General features: G+C 28.7%; 1 protein-coding gene across 1 annotated transcript in view; it reads right to left on the bottom strand.

Annotated features, from left to right (window-relative positions):
- Window positions 1-22,981, bottom strand: part of LOC107074641 (NACHT domain- and WD repeat-containing protein 1) — a 60,948-nt gene that overhangs the window by 11,324 nt on the left and 26,643 nt on the right. The gene's annotated exons all lie outside the window — the stretch shown is intronic.

Consider the following 22,981-nt stretch of genomic DNA (forward strand, 5'->3'; position numbering starts at 1 on the left):
ATGGGGAAAAAATAAGAAAAGAGAAAGTAAAAAAGAAAAGGTAATACAAATGAAAATAAATTGAATGGAAATATTAGACACGAATTGTACGAGATATTAGAATAAAAAAAAGCACACCTATTCGTAATTTTTACTTTTTTCTGGTAAAATTCAACAAAAAAGGCTTCACCATTTAAGCAAAAAACGTTTATTTGCTAGAAAAATAAGAAATAAAGATTGGGATGAATTTTTTACTGTATCTAATTAAACGTATCTCTTTCTCTCTTTTCTTTTTTTTTTTTTGAAGATTCACAACGTGAAGTTTAATATTTCTCTTTGAAGAGATATATGAATTCTCGGATGATTTAAAACAAATAAATGACATTAGTTAATAATTATATTCATGAAATATTTTACATTAAAACGAAAATCTCTCTCTCTCTCTCTCTCTCGTATCGTTTAGATAAATTAGCATAATTGTTAAAGAAATAGAGGCTTATAACCATTAATAAACAATAGATATTATAATCGACAGTATGACCTAATTTGTAAGGCGAGGCGGTAAGATTATTATCGTCATGAAGGATGGAAAAAGAGATAAGACAAAAAAAAGGTCTAAAAAAAAGTAGGAAAGGCGAAGAAAAATGGAAGAAAATCCTCGAGATATCTCTTGTTGTAATGTAATATCCACTATCTTGAATATTTTTAGAGAATATCTCGCGATTGATGATGGTATGTTTAAGTTTAAAAAAGGAAAAAAGAAAAAAGAAAAGAAAATATTATCATCGGCAAAACTAATTATACAATAAGAATAATTATGAATTACGTATCGTTCGATAATTTGTTATCTTTTATCAAACGTGAAATATCAAAACTGATGATTACCATCGAAAAAGGAATTTTCATTAAATATTCATTAATCACGTTTTTGTTTCTTTCTTTCAAATTGTACATGTATTTTAACCCATATACGATTAAAAGCAACGTTTTATCAAAAAAATACTATTCTTATAATCCTTCTATTAAGAGTTTAAATATGATTTATGTTTGATTTCGTTATTGTCATTAAATAATCCGATCCAATTACATATTTCTCTGTTTGACGTGTTTCTAAAAGTTTCAGTAACATGGACAAAAATTACGACTTTAAGTAATTAATAACATTTAATTAATAATTTCACACTGCCATTTATCGTAATGCTTTTTATTAAATTCATTACAATAGAAATTTCATCGTAGTTTCTAAATTCAATATCGCAAGATTATCTTCTCGAGTAGATATGTATATTTTCATTATTTTAATTAGTATTCCTTAAACAAAATACGATATAGCGTTAAACCTCTTCTAAATTTCATAGTTAGTACTTAAATGAGTACGTAATTAAACTGAGCATTCGATATTATGAAATTTTTATCCCCTCATTTCGTTTTATCTCTCTCTCTCTCTCTCTCTCTCTCTCTCTCTCTCTCTATCACGCTCTGTTTCGCTTTCTTGGCACATTTTCATGACATACTTTTCCAAAGGAGAGGTTTTCTACGAGTTGAAGGATCCAAATGCTTTTTCTACTACCATCATTTCTCTTGATTTCTTTTCTTACCTCTATACCTTTATCCTTATCTTTTTTCTTTCTTTTATTCCTCTATATATTCCTTTCTGTGGTAAAATTTTTTTTTACTTCTATCTCGATAATTCACCCCTGCTCACCTAACGATAAAGATTCGAGAAAGAAAAAGAAATATTCGCTGTATCAGCAAATCGTATAATGACTCAGTTACACCATTATCCCGTAATAGAATCAAATTTGAAAGAAATAAGAAGAAAATGTAATCTACGAAGGAAAACGGGACCTCGGAAAAAATCGAGAGGAATTAAATGAAGGGAGAAAATCGTGGAATGTAAAACCGAGGGTTGTTCTTCTATAGGGTTAACTAACTAACTTAAATAATTTAGTCTACCTTGCTTTCCCTTTCGACTTTTATTTCTAACAACACGAAACTTGGAGAAATATCATTTGCCATTTGTATTTATAACTAGTTTTAAAAATTTACCCTTGTTTGAATATCAATGAATTATTTTTTTTTTTTTTGGTTTTATTAAAGATCGCGATATCGAACTATAAAAATTCTTTTCGATTCTAATCGAAAAGTACGACGAATTCCGATAGGTATAAGGATATTAAAAAAGTTCCTCTTATCAGATAATAGGAATTTTTTTAATTTCCTGTATTATCTGTTGAATTTTTTCTCGCTTCATTGATATCATTGAGAAACCCGTTAATTTTACATTGATATACATAAAGGAAACATGAAATAAGTAAAAGCTCTTTTAATCTGATAACATTAAAGAGTAAATGGTAAAAATATTTTTATAACTATAAATAAGACGATTTCCAATTCCAAAGACGCTTATATATCTCTTAGAACGTTTTTTTTTCTTTTTTCTTTTCTTCGTAGAAATATACGGAGATTCTTTTACGATGGGTGAGACGAATACATGAATCATTTAAACTACTGCTGACAAGGAATAGAATATTTATAATTTTTTAGATCGATCAAAATAAGAAGAATTTAAATAATTTTCTTTAAATGATCATTTTTCCTTCTCTTTTTATGAATAAATTTTATGTCCGTTTGTTTCTCCTAATACCTTGCGTGCTTCAATAATATAATGTTCGTTTCTACATTGAATGAATTATGGAATACGAATATGGGTTTAATAATTAATAAGAATTTAGGATTCGTAAAACGTATACGTAAACCTACCTATATAAATTTTTGAAGGAAAAGATTTTCTTTTGGCGTCATCGACCAATCGCAATCCATTGTATTTACCTAACGTAACTTTTTCTAATTGAACAACAAAAATTTGTTGGGTTTTTTCTTTCTTTATCCTTAAATCACAGAAAAATGCATGACCTAGCTAGAATAGTACGAGAACGTACAACTCATCAACTTTTTTTCATAAAAATATAATGATAACAAAAAATACATACTAAAAAATATTAATAATAGCGCAATGCTTCAAAAATATTAACAATACTTTTACTGTTTCGATATAAACGAACAGTTACTTGACATTTTATAGATAATATCAAAACAGTTGTAAAATATTTTCGAGTGTTGTATGATGTGTAAAATGTATTTTCTTTCTTCTTTTATCGAGTACTTTTTAAATCTCGTCCAATTTCCTAATGCTTATTCGAAAACTTAAAGAAAATCCTCAAGTAAACATTGGATTTATGTTAATACGTAAAGAGGAGAGACAGAATTATACTTTACAATGAAAGACGCTCTCGGCTTTATCAATATTCGTTGCACGACGTAACCCCGTCAAAAAAAAATTATTTTTCTTATTCTTTCTTTCTTCTATATTTTTGTTGATAACGTTAAAAAAAAAAAAGAAGAAAAATCTTTAAATTTTTTTACTATAATATCTTTTATTTTCGTCAAATATTTCCGATACATTATTTTGTTCAACAAAATAATGGCTAATCGTCATTTGAAATTAATGATAAACAATTATCCAAAGAGATAAACACGATAAAAGTGATTGCTACAAGTTACATAAATAAATTCGAAAGGAAAAAATACAATGAAAATAGTCACGCGCATATATTTATATTTCTTTCTTTTAAATCTACCTATAAACCCCGATTGTAATCGTATCGATAAATTGTCGGTGAATAACCCAGAAAATTTGTTCTGTACAATCCATCCATGGGGAATTGTTATCGGTTTTGATTGTATTTAATGGGAACGATTCAAACGCGATTGAATCTATCTGAAAAGAGATTTAATCAACGAAAACCAAATGCGAAACGATATTACGAAAGTATAGTAAAGAGAATTAAAGTATTTGTACTGTAAAAATATGAAAATACTTTTCTATTTTCCACGAATATATCTATATCAGAAAATCTCACTGAATTGATATAGTATTTGTCTGTATTTTTTCTTTTTTTAAATTAAAATTAAAAAAATATTAACAAAATCGATATTATAGTTTTAAATTTATAATAATAGCGTAATACGATATAGATGAAATATTTCTTCTTGGTGAAATACATTCAAAAATAAAAAATACAAAGATTATGTAAAAATGTTAAGCTTATCAAAATCATTAATAAACTAATTACCGGTATACAAAGATAAATAAGAGAAAAAAGTAAATGCAATGTCTAAAAATTTTTTTAACGACAAGATACTCGCTCGAAAGGATTATCATTAAACGTATATACCGAGTAAACGTGGACGTTAATAAGGGCAAGAAAATGGGAGAGGGATAGATCAAGAAGTATTATGACCCTTTTTAGAAAATTAAAAACAAGAGAAGATAAATAATAAATTAAAAACAAAATAAAAGAAAATATCTTTCCTCGACTTATACACATTTATCTCTTATATCGAGATGAGAAAATTTTAATATTTAAAAAAAAGTGTAGAGTATACAGATGTAAACGTACGGATACATTTCAATAAATCCGAGTAACATTTCGTGTCGTGTATTTCCTCTTATCCTCCTTTCAACCTCAACAAAATCCTGCAAGCACCCTTTTTTGTTAACCGATTTCTAAAGGGTAAAAAAAAATGTGTTTTTTCTTCTTTTCTTTTTTTAACCAAAGAAAAAAGCAACGAGATGATAAAAACCCAGTTGAATGGAGTTGGTCCAATTGGTCCTTTCATACGTACGGGATGGTGGTCTAGGTAGAAACGAAAAAGGTCATAGATCGTATAACATCTATTGCGTACGTATCTGCATTTACTTCGATGATCGATAGCAACGAAACGTATCAGGAAATGTTGTTCCCAAGCCACGGGTTTGGGGCCATGGTACTCGATCTTCTCTGTGAGAGCACGTTCTCGAAAATGACAGGATCGTGGTTCAAGTAGAACCTTTAAACGAGAAATCTCTCAGGCTGGGGAAATATCGATTAAAAATATCGCATTAAATGCGAATCCATCCTTCGGCAAAGCTTTAATTTGCTTTTCATACGAAAATCAATAAATCGTCATACAAAATTCCCCTTCCCCCCTCCTTTTGAATTCATGGAAGATATCTCATTAGAAGAAGAAGAAAAGAAAAAAAAAATAGGGAAAACTCAGATTCCTAAAATTAATTCTCTGGTTTGGACGCTCAAGACCGAGTTTCTCATCGATCCCAAATATATATGTTTATATATATATATATATATATATATATATAATTTGTACCTATATGTATGTATTAGTATAATATACGTATATTACTATTGGGTTTATCGAAGCCATGGTAAAATTTAATAGTGCGTGTCTTCGAAATAATTAACGCTTCTGTTAGTAAGGACTTGCTTGTTCGATCGATTGACGTTGATACGAAGGAGGAATACAAGAGACTTTCGAATATAGTTCACAGGAACGGATGGTCTTGCACGAAGTATATGAGAGAGAAACGATGAAAACGTTCCTTTTGTTATCGTTATCTGAAATATGTCGGATAGACGAGTATTTGTTTTTTATCACTTCTACAAAAAATAATCGGATAATGAATTTTCCCTTCTTAACGTAATAATAATTCAAAATAATAAAACTAGTTTTGATGTTTCTTTTTTCTTTTTGAAGTGAAAACTTCTTTAGAATGGGTGTGATTTGAAAAAATGAAACGCGGTGATGTAGTAAGAAAACGAAACCGGGATATAGTGGAGAAAAGAAACGGACGATGTAATAGGGGAAAGAAACGGCCTTAATTTCATATAAAATACTAAATATTATTCTAAAAATATGCATAAATTAATTACAATATTAGAGTTCAACTTTTCAAAGTGTTTTATTATTTACTTTCTTTGTAATTATTATAAAAATGCGTGCCTGTATGAATGCAACCCTTCAGACTCACTTTGAAAATGTTGCTTGCGAGCGCCATCTGTCGAAACGGAATTTTTTTTCTGCCCGAAGGATAGGCAACAACTCGTCATACATACGTGTATAAACAGTTTTGACTGCAAAAAAATTCCGTCCCAATACATGACGCTCGCAAGCAACCTTTTCAAAGTGTGTCTGAAAGTTGCATACGAACAGGCGCGCATTTTTATAATTAAATTAATAATTAAATAAGTAATTACAAATTAAAAGTACAAATAATATTATAATAATATTATATAATAAATTATATCCTCGAAACTTGTTTATTTGAAGGTTTCACTTCTAACTCTTGTGATATGCGCACATGTTTTATTTTTTTTTCTTCTTTTCTACCTTAAAGTTTTCCCCATACATTTCTACGTATGAATAAGTAAAATTTATATTCTCCAAGGAGAATTTCGACATAGGTTTTTTCTTCTTCTTCTTTTTTTTTTTTTTCGAGGGTAAAGAAAACGGAGGTATCAGCAACCACATAGAAATATTTGCTTTTGTGCGTGAATAGTATTCCGATCGTAAATAGAACGATAACGGCCAGCGTATATACCCACTACCCCTGCCTGCCTGCATCTGCTTTGTATTTTCGCAATCTTTGTTATTTCTCAGCAAGGTGTATCCATGGTATCCGCGCATGAAAGTTTCTCTTTTTATATTTGACACGAAATAAGAAAGAGGTAAAGAAACAAGGAAAATTGTATTGCTACCCAAGTTGAATAGGAAAACGGGTAACAGTCGCGGATAACAAAGAAAAATATATATATATTATGCGTATGAATTGATAAAAATACGATCTGATGATAGTAAAAAAAAATCTATTCTAGAAAATTGTGTATCAAGTTAGATAATAATATACAATAAAATAAATCATGAAAAATAAACTATCTATCTATCTATCTATCTCGCGAGACTTTTTTACTAACAATAAGAAGAAGAATAAAAGAAAAAAATAGAAATTCTAAGAATATTTTACGTTACGTATAGAAGAGTATTGAACTCAAATAGAATATGTTACAAGTGTGAGCCAAATATTTGTTGAGTTATTGCCTAGTCGATATTGAGTATTCGCAATATGGTATTTGAAATAAATAGAAAATGCTTCTCTCTCTATCTCTCTTGGGGAAAACAGAAAAGGGCAACGTTAATAAGAAAAACGTTTTCAAAAAAAATGGAAACGTGACGATACGAAACATTGATGTGTTACTACGATATCGCGGTTGAATGGATATATTTGCGTAATCAAAAGGATGGATGGGCCTACGGTTCATACATATTCGTATGCTAGGTTCGCGATATGTGTACGTCGGATCAATGAATTTTACGAGGTCAAACAGATAAGGTTGTATCGAGAAAGCAGAATTATATAGCTTTCGGCCAAGATCAGAGAAGACTGGTTTACTAGTTCGTTCAAGAATGAACAATCATTCTCTTTACAAAAATCAGACCACCACCTTACACGAATGCACAATGAACACGTATCTTTCTTTTTCCTTCACTTTCTTTCCTAAGTTCGTTGAATTTTTACTTTATCCAATTTTTATACGATGAAAAACCGCACTATTTTCCTGCGTTTCAAAATATAATTTCAATCTTTCTACCGTTTCAAACGAAATAATATATATATTCAATACTAGAAAATATCTCAAAATTTTGACCTATCTCGTTGTAAGAATAATATCAAATCCTTCTAAAAAGAACTTTCTAATAAATCTAATCCTTCGGCGTATATATAGAAGAATATATCTGAGAAGAAAAGTAAATAAAGAAACTAGAGTTACTTACTCCACTTTGAAAGGATTTTTAAAGTACTATTACTTTTTTTTCTGTGCAACAGAACAACAACAACAACAACAACAACAGCAACAGAAGTAGTAAGCTTGATGTTGAAAGAAACAAGTAATAGTACTAACATTGGTTGCAACTTCACATAAGAAATTGCAGGTCAAGTTTTTAGCGTCTCTTTTTTCCTCTCTTTCTCTCTCTCTCTCTCGTTCCGGTTTTTTCTTTATTCTTTCATGCGGTTTCCCCTCATTCGCTAAGCATCCATTTCTCTCGAGTTTTTTTCAGTTTGGCCTCACGGCGGAAAGTGGAACTCGCAGTTTACGATCAGTCAGGTCGAGGATGAGGGCAGCGGTGGTGGCGGTTCGTTCTTTCTCTCCAGGAGTTATACAACACGCTCGGCAAGAGTAGTAGGAAATGTTGAAGAAGAAGTAGGAATAAAAGTAAAGACAAGGGTAGGTGGTAGTAGGGAGCAACACGTGGCTAGGGGGTCGATACCACAACCAAGGGATTTTACTACTTTCCTTTCTCTCTCTGCAACCTTCTTGTGTCTCTTGCTCGGTCACCGCGAATAGATATCACTCACCCACCTCACCCCACCTGCTCTTTACCGCTACCTCTTTCTTTCTTTCTTTCTTTCTCTTTCAACTCTCTCTCTCTCTCTCTCTCTCTCTCTCTCACACACTTCCCATCTTTTCCCCCAACTCGTAGGAATTAGTCGCTCCACCTTTTTAGCAGAAGAACGAGCGACCTGCCAAGCAAACACTCCGACAACTCTGAAGTAATCTGTCAGATATTTCTCTCCCTTTCTCTCTTTTTCTCTCTTTCCCTTTTTTTCTTTCTTTTTCTTTTTCCAATTTGCCCACACAAACAAACGTATTATACATATAGACGAAAGAAAACGTAATACATAAAAGGTACTCTCGTTTCTTTCGATCTCATTCGTGAGAATAATTTTAAAGATAAACGAGGTAAGAAGAAAGATAGACGCGGATGATTGGATAGATCTATTTACTTTCCTACGAGATTATAGAGTTGGGTAGAAAATTCGACTGGTGGTAGAGGTAACACCAAAAGGGGATGAAACTGCCGAACGTACGAGGAATAATAACAAGTATAACCGATCGAATATTACCCCTCCCCTCCCCTTTTCCTGTTCCTATCCTTATTCGAGGAAGCTCGACGAAGAGAAATTACGTTGGACTATGGATATTTTAAGTGATCATAGTCAATGATAAAACGAACAATGCATTTAATATCGAAGGTGTAAGCCTGTAGAATACGTGGATTTAATGACGCAACGCTCCAGGATATTACTTTACTTTTAATAGGAAAATAGTCGTCCCCTAGATTGGAATTGAAAATTCTGGAAAGGTTAAGCTCTCTGACGCAAAAGAGATTCGATGCGATTCAAAATAGGCCATATAATCCTTTCTATTCGGTTTTTCATGTTGTTTTCTTTTTCTTTCTTTTCGTTGGTTTTTTTTCGTTCCTTTTTTTTATATTCTCGTTTATTTTATATCACTCATTAGATCGAACGGTTATTCTTTCTTATTTCCAGTTGTTATGCCTGTATGAATGGGTCATTAGAATAATATGGATCACCGATCGCTGAATGCATTTCTTCTTGCACTCGTTAACGTTCTTTCAATAGACGCAACGTAATACATGTAATTTTCAAAAAAAAAAAAAGAAAAACTATATAGAATTAATATTACGATGGATTTGTAAATGCAAAAAAAAAAGAACAATCTGTGAAATATATTATATTAATTTTTAGATTAATTTTCTAATAATACAAAATTAATTATTACTTTGAATTCTAATCAATGATTATCATAAGAAATAAGAAAAAAAAGTATGAATTTTAAATGACAATTGTTATCCCCAAAAATAAAAAATAAAAACACTTTGAAACATATTTGTACAGATAATATATATACTTGTGGTAAAAACATGTCGTATTTATCTCGTGCTCATTGAAAAATGTATAATCCTAAGAACGAATGTCCGTTCCCGTGGCTTTTCACGTCAACTGGAAGTCCTGAAAACGTAGTGGAACGTAATATCGCTTCGTTCTATGCCAAGAAAATGATGACATTCCGTGGTACATACATGTATGTTGAACATTCTTCGCTTCGAGAAACGTCACGTTTTCTTCGTACGAGTAATTCTCGATCACGAATGTCGTTCTCAGGATATACCCTCGTAAAATCTTGACATCTCCAAGGATGCATTGACTCATTGCCAAGATATTATGATTTTCTTTAATACTCTTATCATTATTCCTTTTTTTTCTTTTCTCTTTAATTTAATTTTATTTTATTTTTTATTTTATTTTATTTTATTTCGTTTTATATTAAAATACAAATATAGGAGAAATTAATTATATTTTCACGATTGAAAAATAAAATGATATGAAAGAAATAAAAATAAATGGTCACTAATTAAATTATACGAAGGTAGAAAAATCTAGGTCGCTTTTAATACTAACCATACTACATTTTATTCGAATCGATCTTAGTTAAGAGCTTTATTAATTTCAAAAAATTATTATCTATAGAATATATACACATATATGCATATTTCTTGAAAATATATTTGAAACATCCTATATTTGAATATACAAAGGTTGATAATGATTCTCTCGAATTATCGTTAAAAGAAAAAACCTCATCTGGAAGATATTAAAGTAGAAAAGACAAACAATGTTGGATTTCTAAACATTGAGAGATTATTTACGTAACGTGTTTCTCAGCTAAGATGGGTGCTTACTATTCCACGGTTATAAACAATTTCGAACGGTTTATGATTTAACATCTGTTGTTATAGAAAAAAAAGATACTTTTTTAAATGAAGTTCAAACAATTTCAATGATTCCAAACATATTTCCCTTTCTTTTTAATCTCATATGTATTTCCGTTTTTAGAATGACAAGGTAAATTTAATCAAAAGATTTAATAAAAAAAAAGGTTTCCTGAAACTGATCCGATAATGTTACCGTATGTAAATATATTAATGTTCATTAATTATTTGTGTAAAAGTTTAATTATGAATGAATCATTAAACCTGACTGTGATATTCTGAAATTGATAAAAGGAATAGAAAATTTATTTAATTTCACGCTATATCATTCGAAATAAACCGTGCAACGTTTTCGACGTATTGATTTTATTTCAAGTCCTTTGACTCGCGACAAGGACAAAGGAAGATTTCGTTGCTCCTTATCCGACATATTTCGATTGGTAGCTTGCCAAAATATCAAGAAGAACATTTTCAGGAAAAAAAATCAAATCTTTCAACATTTAAAACTTTTTCTTTTTTAAACGAATATCTAAAAGACAAAAGACACTTTAAGAAGACAAAATGTGTTCCTAAAGTTACACAAAGTTAAAATCATTGCTGAAATTTAAACGAAAGTACAATGACGTTTGCTTTCTATTCTATGGGACTATATTAAATGTGTAAAAATATAACGAAAAAACGAAACAAAATATACGGTTAACCTCGAGATGGGTGGTGGAGGTATTTTCGAAAGTCGTTAGAAACTTTTCTAGGATAAGAACGGGGTCATGTGCGTTATCTGGAAATTTACCGATGGTTCTCTCACCGTTGGTAAATCCAGTTTCATAGTATTAGTGTTTTAAAAGTGCCGAAGGACTTGCTCTTAACTCGCGTGTTCGGTTAGAAACTTAATGAAATAATTTCGAAATCCTTGTCATTCTCCAGTCGTGTTAAATTCCAGTAAAAGTAAGCAACGATATTTAATATTGTTATTATTATCGTTAATAACATTAACTATAAGGTACGAACTTCTTTTCTTGTACAATACTTGTGGTGATAATAAAAGAATAAAAAATTGTATTTCCCCAATCCCTCTGAGATTTAACCCTGGTTACTACTACAAGTCCGTTTCATCCTAGAGGATCGTTAATTACGAAAGAGAAAGTGAGTATTTTTTTTCTTGAAAACAGAGCAAGAAAATGGCGAGACACGAGTGGTCAAGAAAGAAAAATCTTTCTTCTAAGGATCTCACACACGCATATATACACACGTACGATATATTATACCTTTGTTTCTTAGAGCAATAAAGAATGATAGTTACTTGTCCTGAGTGAGCAATTTAATTGCAGAGAAAGAGAGAGAGAGAGCGAGAGAGAGACAGACAGACAGACAGACAGAATTTATCTTTGTATCGTTTCTATAATAGTAGATCTGTGTATAATTCCGTGGAAAAATAATGACGTTACCTTAATTAAGTAAAAAGTTAGTCGAATAGGTTCCTTTGTAAGGTGGCAAAATTTTCCTTCTAGTTTAATGTATCTAATTCCTAGGTGAGTTGGAAGTTTCGTATGGTAGTACTCGGTTGGAAACGTAATCCACCATGTGAGGTACCTTCCACTTGTCTCTCTTTGTGTAGGAAAAGAGAGAAACAGAGAGAAAATACGATACAGTCTGATTGATTAAACGGCTCAGAGACATAAAAGACTATACTTACAATGTCTTAATTAAAAATACTACAAAAGTATGATAATACTTCTCACAATAAATAAACTACTGACGATTGCATATCTAAAAGCTTTTACATGATAAAACGTTGACAAGTCAAATTGGATTTAAAAGACTAAAATTTTTAATATTAACATAAATCTACATTCATTTTAATTACTTTATACTTAATCTTGATTAAAAAAAAATGTTAGAAATGAATGATAATACTTCTCACAATAAATAAACTTCTGACTATTGCATACCTGAAAGCTTGTACATGATATAACGTTGACAAGCGAAATGGAATTTAAAAGACTAGAATTTTTAATATTAACATAAATCTACATTAATTTTAATTACTTTATATTTAATCTTGATTATATAAAAGTACTAGGAAAAAAATAATACTTTCTAAAAAATAAGTGAATAACGTGACTGCATACCTAAAGCTTTTATAACAGAAAATGTTGACAAGACAAATTGGATGTAAATGACTAGAATTTTAATATTTAAAATAAATTTAAATTAATTTTCATTACTTTATTCTCTGTGTTGAATGATAATAATAGAAAAGAATGATACTTTAGAAAGAATAAACGATTAGATGATTAAATACTTACTATTTGTGCACGAAAGAACGTTGATTAGTCAAATTGAATTTATATTATAATAAATTAAAATTAATTTCAAATGTCATTGTTAAATGTTTTATTATATTACATTCGATAAATTAATTATATATATATAAAAATTATTCTATAAGCATTATCACGTTAGATAATCCTTAAAAAGATAGACTTCCAATTTGATTTTATAGTTCGCATTTATCTTTTAATTCGAGCCGTAAATCTCCAAGAAGAGAAATCCAATGGAGAAAAATAAAAAAAAAAGAATGATATTGATGGTATATAAGCAAGACGATAAAAATAGGAAGAAGGCCGAAGCAACGGCGATGACCATGTTGATAATAATATAAATAACTTTAGTCTCGGGGTTGCGCTTTTCGATATATATGTGTGTGTTTTTATGTATTATAAGATCATCCTGTTATCATAAAAATACAACTTTCTACATTAAACATAAAGTATAATTCGTAATAATTTATCTCTCGACGTTTCGATATTAAGAAATAAATATTTATCACATTAATACATATTTCCAAATGTTGTTTACCTTTCTTAGAAATATCGATCATTCCTATTATAATAAATAAAATATTTTAAAAATTTTTATTACGCGGAATGCATTAAGTTTTTCTTTATATCGTATCAACGTCTGTCTATCTCGTAAAAATTAATTAAAATTCTAGCTAATTGTATTTAAGATATAATAAATTTTACATTAACGTGAAATGAAATAGGCAGGATTACGTTAGCGGTACCGCAAAAGCCTTTTCCAAAGTACTAAAATGCGGGCTTAAAAGAAAAAAAAAAAGAAGAGGGTAAAAAACGGAGAAAGAAAGAGAGGAGTCGCCATTCCGCGTTAAATGAGATAAAGGATCGTAAAAAAATAAAATGAGTGAAACAAAATTGCTCTTTCATAATGCTATGTCACCTACTTTGAGGAAGGAGAAAAAGGAAGGGTTGGCAACGTATAGAAAGTACTCACGTGTGGTTTACAACGTGTGCGAGAAAAGATCAATAGCGTTCTACGAAGGGACACGGAAAAGTAGAGAATATCGAAACCTTCATCCAAGATAACATTTTTTGTTGTTGTGTTGTGTTCTTGTTAAGAAATAATACACAAAACATGAGAGAAACTGTAACACAATTATATCTATGCATATGTGTAGATCTTGTTGGGGAATATGCTTATTATAAGTACATACATGTATATATCATTCGATTATGAAATAACTTCGAAACATACAAATAAAATAAGTTGTTGAATATTTTTACCATTACTATTAATTTAAAAAAATTGATATTTCCTTGTAATGCAACATTTCCAAATTCCTTGTACACGATAATATATCTTAGGATTGTTAAACTTGTAAATTGATAAGAATTTTATTGCAAAATGATCAATATTTGCCAGTAATATTTGTAATATTTACAAATTTTTTATACGCATAAATATATTTTAAGTTTATTAAATTTTTAAATTGATATCAGTTAAGTATATTTAAAAAAAAAAAGTATTTTATTATGGAGGAAGTATGTTCAATCATCTGAAAAGCATTATAAAATGCAAAGATCTAGCCCAATACTACTTACAAAAATAATCATTATATTTTTATTGTATTTTGTATAAATGCAACTATCCTTACGAGATCATTTTTGTTATCGTATATATCGAATCATATTTCTCTAAGAATAAAATATTTCTCTGTAATAACATTGATGTCAATATAAAAGTAAAATAATCCTAAAATATGTTTCTATGTAATAGAAATTTTTCAACTTTGCATTACTAGTAAAAATTTCAAATTTGCAATGGAGGTGAGTACCAATAATCCTGTGACTTATCGTATGTGTGTATTAAACAAAATAGAAAATATTAAGTAAACCAATGTTAAAATTAAAGAATAAAAAAGATTAAACAAAACTTGACAGAAATGTCAAGTAAAAAATCTAACCATCGTTATATTATTTATCAACAATAGTAAATAATACCATTTTCCTACCATTTACCTACGACCAACTCGAATTTTTCCACTTGAAGAAATATAAATATGTTCACGTCGGGTACTCCTACAAATAGAATGTTTGTCTCTGAATATTTCTCTCTCTCTCTCTTTCTCTCTCTCTTTCTATCTTTATTTGGAAAGAAAAGGAGAGAATATTTTCTTGAATAACACAAACTACGAAAGAGGTGTTACTATTCGCTAACGAGTCAACAGAATTTTCTATAAAACATTTTCCCGTCTCATAATAAATAAAAATAAAATAAAATAAAAGAAACATATATTCTTATTGTTAAAGGGATTCTTTCCGCTTTATATTAAAATCGAGAAATCTTCTATTTTGAATAAATGTTAAGATACCGTACGGTATACATTAAGCGTCCGTTCTTTCAATTCTACCGAGTTTTCATTCTTCTCGTTGACATCGGTCTCTCCCATTTACGAATGTCAGCTGCATTTCAGAAATAACTCCGGCGTTCTGTGTGATAGCGAGCTTAAATATGGAAAGGACACTACACGAGAACTCTCCACACGACGAATATAATGACGTATCTAGGCTTCCATTTCACACAGTTTTCTTCTTTCTCTCTTTCTCATTAAAATAGTACATACTGAATTCATTTCTTTTGAGATATTTTTCTTAACGTAGGTACGTACCTACCTACCTACCTACCTACCTACATGCATACATTTTTCAGTATAAAAGTAAAACATCTTAGTTCGTTGTTTATTTTATTTTTTTTAAAACGTAATATATGTTTATGAAAGTCTCACGAAAGTACCATTATGGGTTTAACATTAACGCGATTATTTGAGAAAGATACATAGGTAATATTTCTCAGTGATTACGTTACGCGTGCTCGACTATAATTTATTATGAAAAAGGTTTCTCAGATATATATAAAAAAAAAGGAGAAAATAATTAACGAGTCACCGTTGAATTGGAAACTAAAATTTTGCATTAAATTATAATTAATCATAAATTTTAATCAAAGCATCTGAGCTTGATTTTCAATTAATAATAGGTCCTATGTAGTAAAGTGTAAACCAATCATCCTTCGTCGAGTTAATTTTGTTCGATTAAACCTTGACGCACAGCACAAGCTAAAGTCAGTATCAAATTTCCTGTCTAACAATAAGAAAGAACTCACTTTTCGTTTGAACTACGATAATCACTTCTTTACTTACGACAAAATGAGGTAACCACGATTGGTAAAACGAAACTTCGATCGAAACTAAGATAATTGTTTATCGATTCAAAATTTGATCCTTAAAATATTCATAAGAATACGAATCTCAACATCGTCGAATTTAAATCCTTAAAATTGAATCAAAACAGAAAGTAAATTATAAAGGGACTTTTTCTTTTACAACATCGCTATCAAAAATTTCATTATGAAAACAAAAGCTTTAAGAACTAAGAGGGTCGCGATAATAATTTAAGGACCATTATTAAAATGAATCGCCATAATACATAGTCAAGTGTTCGTAGAATTCTCGATGTTAATTATTCAAAAAATTAGTCGACATTAATATCATTGAAAGTCTTTCAAATGACTTTTAAAACCACGATTATTTTGATTTTAATAATAAAACATAGTAAATGCATTTATTCGACATTGTGAATAAAATGTCGTACAAACGACTACTCTATTTTATGTGAAAACGTTATCACAAATTTGATACATACAAATATCATGGTACAATCTTTTTACGATTTGAAAATCTAGTAAATCCAACGTTTCGTTCTAGATATTAGATACGACGAGATAGAAAATATATTCCTTCTGTATAATAAAAAAAAAAAAAAAAAAAAAAAACAGAGAAAAAAGGAAGTAGTAAAGGACAAAGAGAACAATTTCCAATAAAATATCTTTCCAACTACGTTTAAAGATGCACTGCTACTTAAAAGAACGAGATGTGTATAATATTATGAAAAAAAAAAAATTAAAAAAAAAGCAAGATATAAGCATTAACGATCCTTTGACAATTCATATTAAAATACTACCAACAAAGAAGGACAATTTAATGATAAAGGATTTCACTTGAAATCATCCGTAAACTGGCTGCAAAACTTAAACTACAAAGGATTGATCTAACATTTCCTGTCCTTGTTAGGATAACTTGAAACTATCGAAAGTCGAACTTACTTATTAGTTACATAGACCCAAAACTTCGTCGCAAAACTTTTCAACTCTCAGCATGCATCGCTCAACAATCTTGGTCTCCCTTTTGAAACTGGAGAATTTGGAGAATTTGAGAAAATCAAAGAGAACGAAAAAAAGGGAAAAAAAAGCAAAAAAAAAAATGGGAACAACGGACGTGAAAAGACCAAAGTAATATTTTTCTCTCTATTTTTTTTCTTCATCTCTCGTCCTTTCTCTCCTTTTTCTTTTTTTTTTTTGTAACTCCTATTCCATCTCGCTTCACATTTTCATGATAAAAAGGGTTATTATTGTCCTGCCCGTGGTGCTTGCTTTCAACGAAAAAATTTTAATATTCATCGCGAGATGTAGAAATTTTGTAAATGAAAGCTGATTGCTATGTTTCAAAATGAATGCATAAGCAAATATATTGTATAATACGTTAAACTTTTTAATAAAAAAATGGAGAGAGAAAGGGATAGAGAATGAGAAAGAGAGAATGGGGGAAATGGGTTAAGAGAAATTGTATTTACAAAAAATTAAATCAAATCAAATTCTGAAAAATTGAATGAAGAAATGTAAGTATTTAATGAATGTTATATAAAAATCAATCTTTTAAATACTTAATTAAAATATATATCATACATATTAATAATTAATAATATATTATAAAATATTTAATTTTAGGTATACAAATGTGAACATTGTTACAGCTTATTCGTAAATATATTCAAAGCTTTTGTATCTCATTGCATAATTGTGATGTACACTTCCTCGTACCTGTACGTGTATCGCATTACTATATTCAGTATCGTTGAATTAATTTCATGGGTAAAAGGATTTTCTCTTTTAACAAAAGGGTAAAATATCTCACACAACGCGATATAATTACATATAAAAAAGAAAAAATAGGAAAATGAAAAATATATTCAGGTGTAATTTGATAATACGTTATGCGTGTATTATCGAAATATTGACAATTTTATTACAAAATATGGGTTCTACTGTAATAAATAATGATGTTAGAAAATGTATTGACACATTTGACATATCGTACACAACATTTCCAAGTATTATAATATATCTCGTTAGGAGACAACAATTTTTTTCGTATTTTAATGCCAAAAAAAGGAAATCAGTTTTTGTTCATATTTTCACAATGAAGTTTATTAAATTAAACATGTATCATTTCGTTAAACCATTTTCCAATAAAAATCATAATCTTCGTTAACTTTTTTCCCGATCAAATAAATAACAAACCTTTTTGTTGTATAACAGCATCAAATAACGTTATTATATTACCTTTAAATATTTAACAACTTTTCACGTATCTCGAATGTAGAGAAAGAATGATAAAATACAAAGATTGGCACGAGAACTTTGGTCGGTCGATTGTAAGATCTCCCTTGGCGCTACGTTTGTAAAAAATTCTATTTCTTTAAAAAAAAAAAAAAAAAAAAAGAGAAATACACGCATTATTTATTAAAGAACACAAGTAACCTACATCTATTGTTTTCTTTTTTTTTAAATTCACGAGTGTTTCTCGAAAAAGAGAATATACAAATATATGAACAAAAAATAAAACTGATTGAAGGATTTCCTCAAAAAGGATTTTGTTATTTCTAATTAATTAACGAATTTGAATAATTTATTATATACGGTAAGTAATTTCGAATCGGAATAATATATTGAAATGAGTTTCAACTATGTAAATTATTTTCGAAATAGTTTCTAAGTTTTATATGGCTTTGTTCCTATAAAAGTATTAAATTGTCGAAAGGAAGGAAACCTTATTATAATAAAATACATTCTTTTACAGTAAATTATAATCAAAATAACAGATTTTTGTTATTCTCGTCAAGAAGTTTTAATTAAGCTCCGAATAATGGAAATGTATTATATAATTTATTTGATAATATGAATATAATCTTAATATAAAATAAATCATAAAATTCATTTATCCAATTTGTTGACTTATTAATAGTCCACTGTCATAATTATCTGCACAATGAAATAAAATTATTGAGAAATATTTAATTACGAAAGTTTAAATTTTGCTTGAAGAAATCTAAAGAGTTGTGTCATTTGTCTTAATTATTTTGATTATTTCTTAATTTGTTTGGTATTACTTGTAGAATAATTAAAATTAAATCAAATTCGTAATAATGTATTTGTGATGAATATACAATAACTAAAGTGTACTTTTCAAGGAATCCTATCTTTTTCTTTCCCTTTATCTTTTACGTTATAGTTCAAAGAAAGATAATTGTGAAGTTTATAATAGAAATACTTTGACGGTGTTTCTTCTCTGAGACTGCGTTTAGAAGAAGTAAAAAGAGACTCAACAATTTTCTGAAATGCACGTAGCTTTTAACGCATCCAACGGATTTAAAGAAAACTACGAGAAGAAAATTTCATATATGTTGTGAAAAACAAAGGAATTGTGAACGTACTTCAAATACCATTACGAATCATGTTTCTTATTAAGGATTATACATATTTAATACCAAGAATATTAGAACTATTGTGAAAACTCGTGTACATGATAAAACGAGAAAATGTAGGTAAAATACGAATACAAAATTGTGCATACAGCCAATTATGGTAATTCGAATTCAGTATTAAAAGAAAACAAGTGAAACAAAATTTTATATTTTGAATAAAACAAAGGAATTTTCTTTCTTTTTTTGTAAACGCACTTTAAATCCCGTTATGAATCAGACTTATCAAAATAGGATTATTTTTAATATTAGTGATAAAATAACTGTAGTAAAAATTCGTATCTAGTAAGATAAAACGAACATCCTATTAACGGATAGATATAACAAGGATACGAATTCTGCGTGGAGCCAATAGGGGCGACCAGAATTCCAACCCACGTACCATCGTTATGATCGAAATGTCCCATGTTCATAAAGGATAAGGACACCCCTTTGCATGTCAATTGTCTGTCATATTCAGAAACATTAACCCTCGTCATAAAGGAACTTGTCACTTGCTTTAGGACAAATCACAGTGAGTATTCAATCGAAAAAATCAACAAAATATCCGATATAATATTTTCAAAATAATTTATAACAAATAAAAATAATCAATCATTCGTTTTATTCGATGATTTCATTGAATAAAAATTAAAATAATAAATGATAACGTTATACAAAAATAACTTTGTCTAGATGATGATAATAATAACAATTGATAATAATATTTTTATATGATAAAAATGTTAGTCAAAAATACAGAACATCTCAAAAATAGAATTTAACGAACTGAGAAAATAATTTCTAACAAGTATTTGCCACGTGTACTTTTTTTTAACTACACTTTAATTGTAGATTCATATCCTTAAATGAAAAAGAAAAAGAAAAACATAATATTATAATTATTTGAAATAAACCAATATTTATTTTATTAGATATTTATTATTAGATATATTAATTATTAGAATAGAATTATAGAATATTAATTATAAGATATATATTTTATTAAATGTTTATTAATATTTTCATAATAAAACAACATTTGGGGTTAATCATTTTATATAATGTGACATATTGTATAAACTTAAATATACTTTAACGGAAGGAATACTGTTAACTTTACTAAAACGTTTCATCTAAACTTTAGCAAATTCAGAGAGAGAGAGAGAGAGAGAAAGAGAGAGATAGATAGAATTAAAGCTAAGGAATATCGAACGGAGAATAAACGCGATAGGAAGCCTTAAGCGAAAGGTTAAATGATTTAAGCGCGTCAAACTCACGGTGGTTTTCATATTCTAAAGGGAATATTCAACGATAAGAGTGCAAAGGGAAAGCGATATGGGGATGAATCGTTGAAAGCTTAGGTTTTCTATTTCTCTCTCTCTCTCTCTCTCTCTCTCTCTCTCTCTCTCTCTCGTTCTATCTCGTTAAATAGAATGATAGAGAAGAAGATCACCAAAGTCCCTTGGGATCAGTCAAAAACTGTCAGAGTAAGATATAAAAGAAAAGAGATGAGAGACTTTCTCTCCTCTCATCTTTTCAAGTGGAAAACTGTACTATTACGGTGGTACTGTTGATTAAATCAAAAAAAAAGTTTTCCAATAGAAACCCGAATTTCTTGCCCTTATCGCTTTTTTTTCTTAGATATCTTCTCCATGCTTTTATTGGATATACCCTAAGGATCCTTAAATATATACTGGAAAATCGATGTGTTTCTTCTTTTATCCATTTTTCGTACGATATATTTTTGTCTTCGAATGATATAACTTTCTTTTAGCGTTATTTTTATCTTTTTTCTTTTTTTTGTTTCTTTTATCAATACAAGAAAATACAATTAATTCTTAATGATAATTATAAGTAATTTATACTGACGTGATATACATTAACATGAATTGTAAATACTAAAGACATAAAAAATTTATTATATTAGTCCAACCTAGTTCCTATATTAGAAGTATGAAAACCTTTTTAATCTACGTATTAAAATCAGTATTTTTCGGCAAATTTTTTGCTAGATGGTTTGAATATTTGGTTAAATGAAAGTTATAGTATTCACTGAAATTTGTAATATCTTCTTTTATTGTAAGAATTCTTAAGATCTTTACGTATCCTTTCATTAATTACTTTTTTATATATCTTGTAATAAATAAATTAAATTCAAGGTATCCTCGTATAAAATCTAAGTAAAGGGAAAATTTGTACTCTTTAGGAGGATACTTTCGTTTGTTGTAGAAAATAGTTTACGTTTTCAAGCACGTTTCAATTTGAAATTATTCTCCTTTTCATATTTTCGTCTAGTCACGTTTCAAGTTCTAACAAATATATACGTGTTTTATTTTTTTTTATTTTTCAATAGCGTTATACTCCGTTAAACTTTCGTACTATTTATAGTTTATCGAAAGGGCAATGTTTGTTAAATAATATTAAATTAAAACTGTGTGATTTCGTTTATACATTTTTCTATACGATAATATTATAGGAAATAATAAATGCATACATAATACCTTGTTTTACGAATGATTAGAAATAAGTATTATCATGTAAATATGTCTGGGTGTGTGAAAATTAATAGATTATGATTTTAGGACTATGAAGTATTATACTATATTTATTTTTTCATACTTTCGATACATAATATTCGATGAACGAACATAAGTTTAGAATTATATTTTTTGTTTGATCAACTAAAAGATGAATCAGATATAATATAAAAGAAACCTTTTAGTTGAGAAACTTTTCCGGATCTTCTTATCGATGTTAACAGGGTGGAGAAGAGGAACAGGGATGGCGACGAAGAGGGGGGAAGAATTTTCTAAAGACTCACGCTCTACTTTTGCATCGTCGATTTGAAATGGTACTTACGCTTACGACAGTACTCTCTCTCTCTCTCTCTCTCTCTCTCTCTCTCTCTATCTCTATCTATCTATCTCTCTCTAATGGAAACAATTTCCCTTCCATTAGAAATTTTGTCTTCACCTAAAAGTTAGAAAATATAAGATCAAAGTATGCGAGATAATCTCTAGAAAATTTGTCCTAATATCCTCGAGTAATTTTTTCAATTGTGTGAGAGTGAAAAAGTAAAATGTAAAATATAATATTATATGTGAAAGAGAAAGAATTAAAAATTATTTTACTTTAACTAACAATTGACATTTTATAAAGTTAAAAATATTCGTTAAACATGAGTTGAATGAGAAATATAAATTGTATTATTCAGAATATAATGAAAAATATAAATTATAGAATATAATTGAATAGCTAAAAAGGAAAATGTGTGAGTAAAAAAAAAATAACATTTTCTTTTTGAAACTTGATATAAATGCATATCTACAAATTAAACATGTAACTTATTATTTAATAAGTTAATTAATAAATAAGTTATCATTCTAAGAAAAGAAATGTTATTTCTAGTCTTTCCATTTTTGAACCATTCAATTAATAAATGAAACTCGTACACGATGCAAATCTGGAAATAACTTTAACAAGGAAATAATTGCAAATTTGTAATATGATTATCTGAAAAAAAAGAAGAAGAAGAGGAGGAGAAGAAGACGAAGAAAGATATGGGGAATAGGAATAATAATGGAAAA

The sequence above is a fragment of the Polistes dominula genome, unplaced genomic scaffold (genome assembly GCF_049000335.1).
Source record: "Polistes dominula isolate Pdom_NZ unplaced genomic scaffold, Pdom_raw_medaka contig_82, whole genome shotgun sequence".
NCBI lineage: Eukaryota > Metazoa > Arthropoda > Insecta > Hymenoptera > Vespidae > Polistes > Polistes dominula.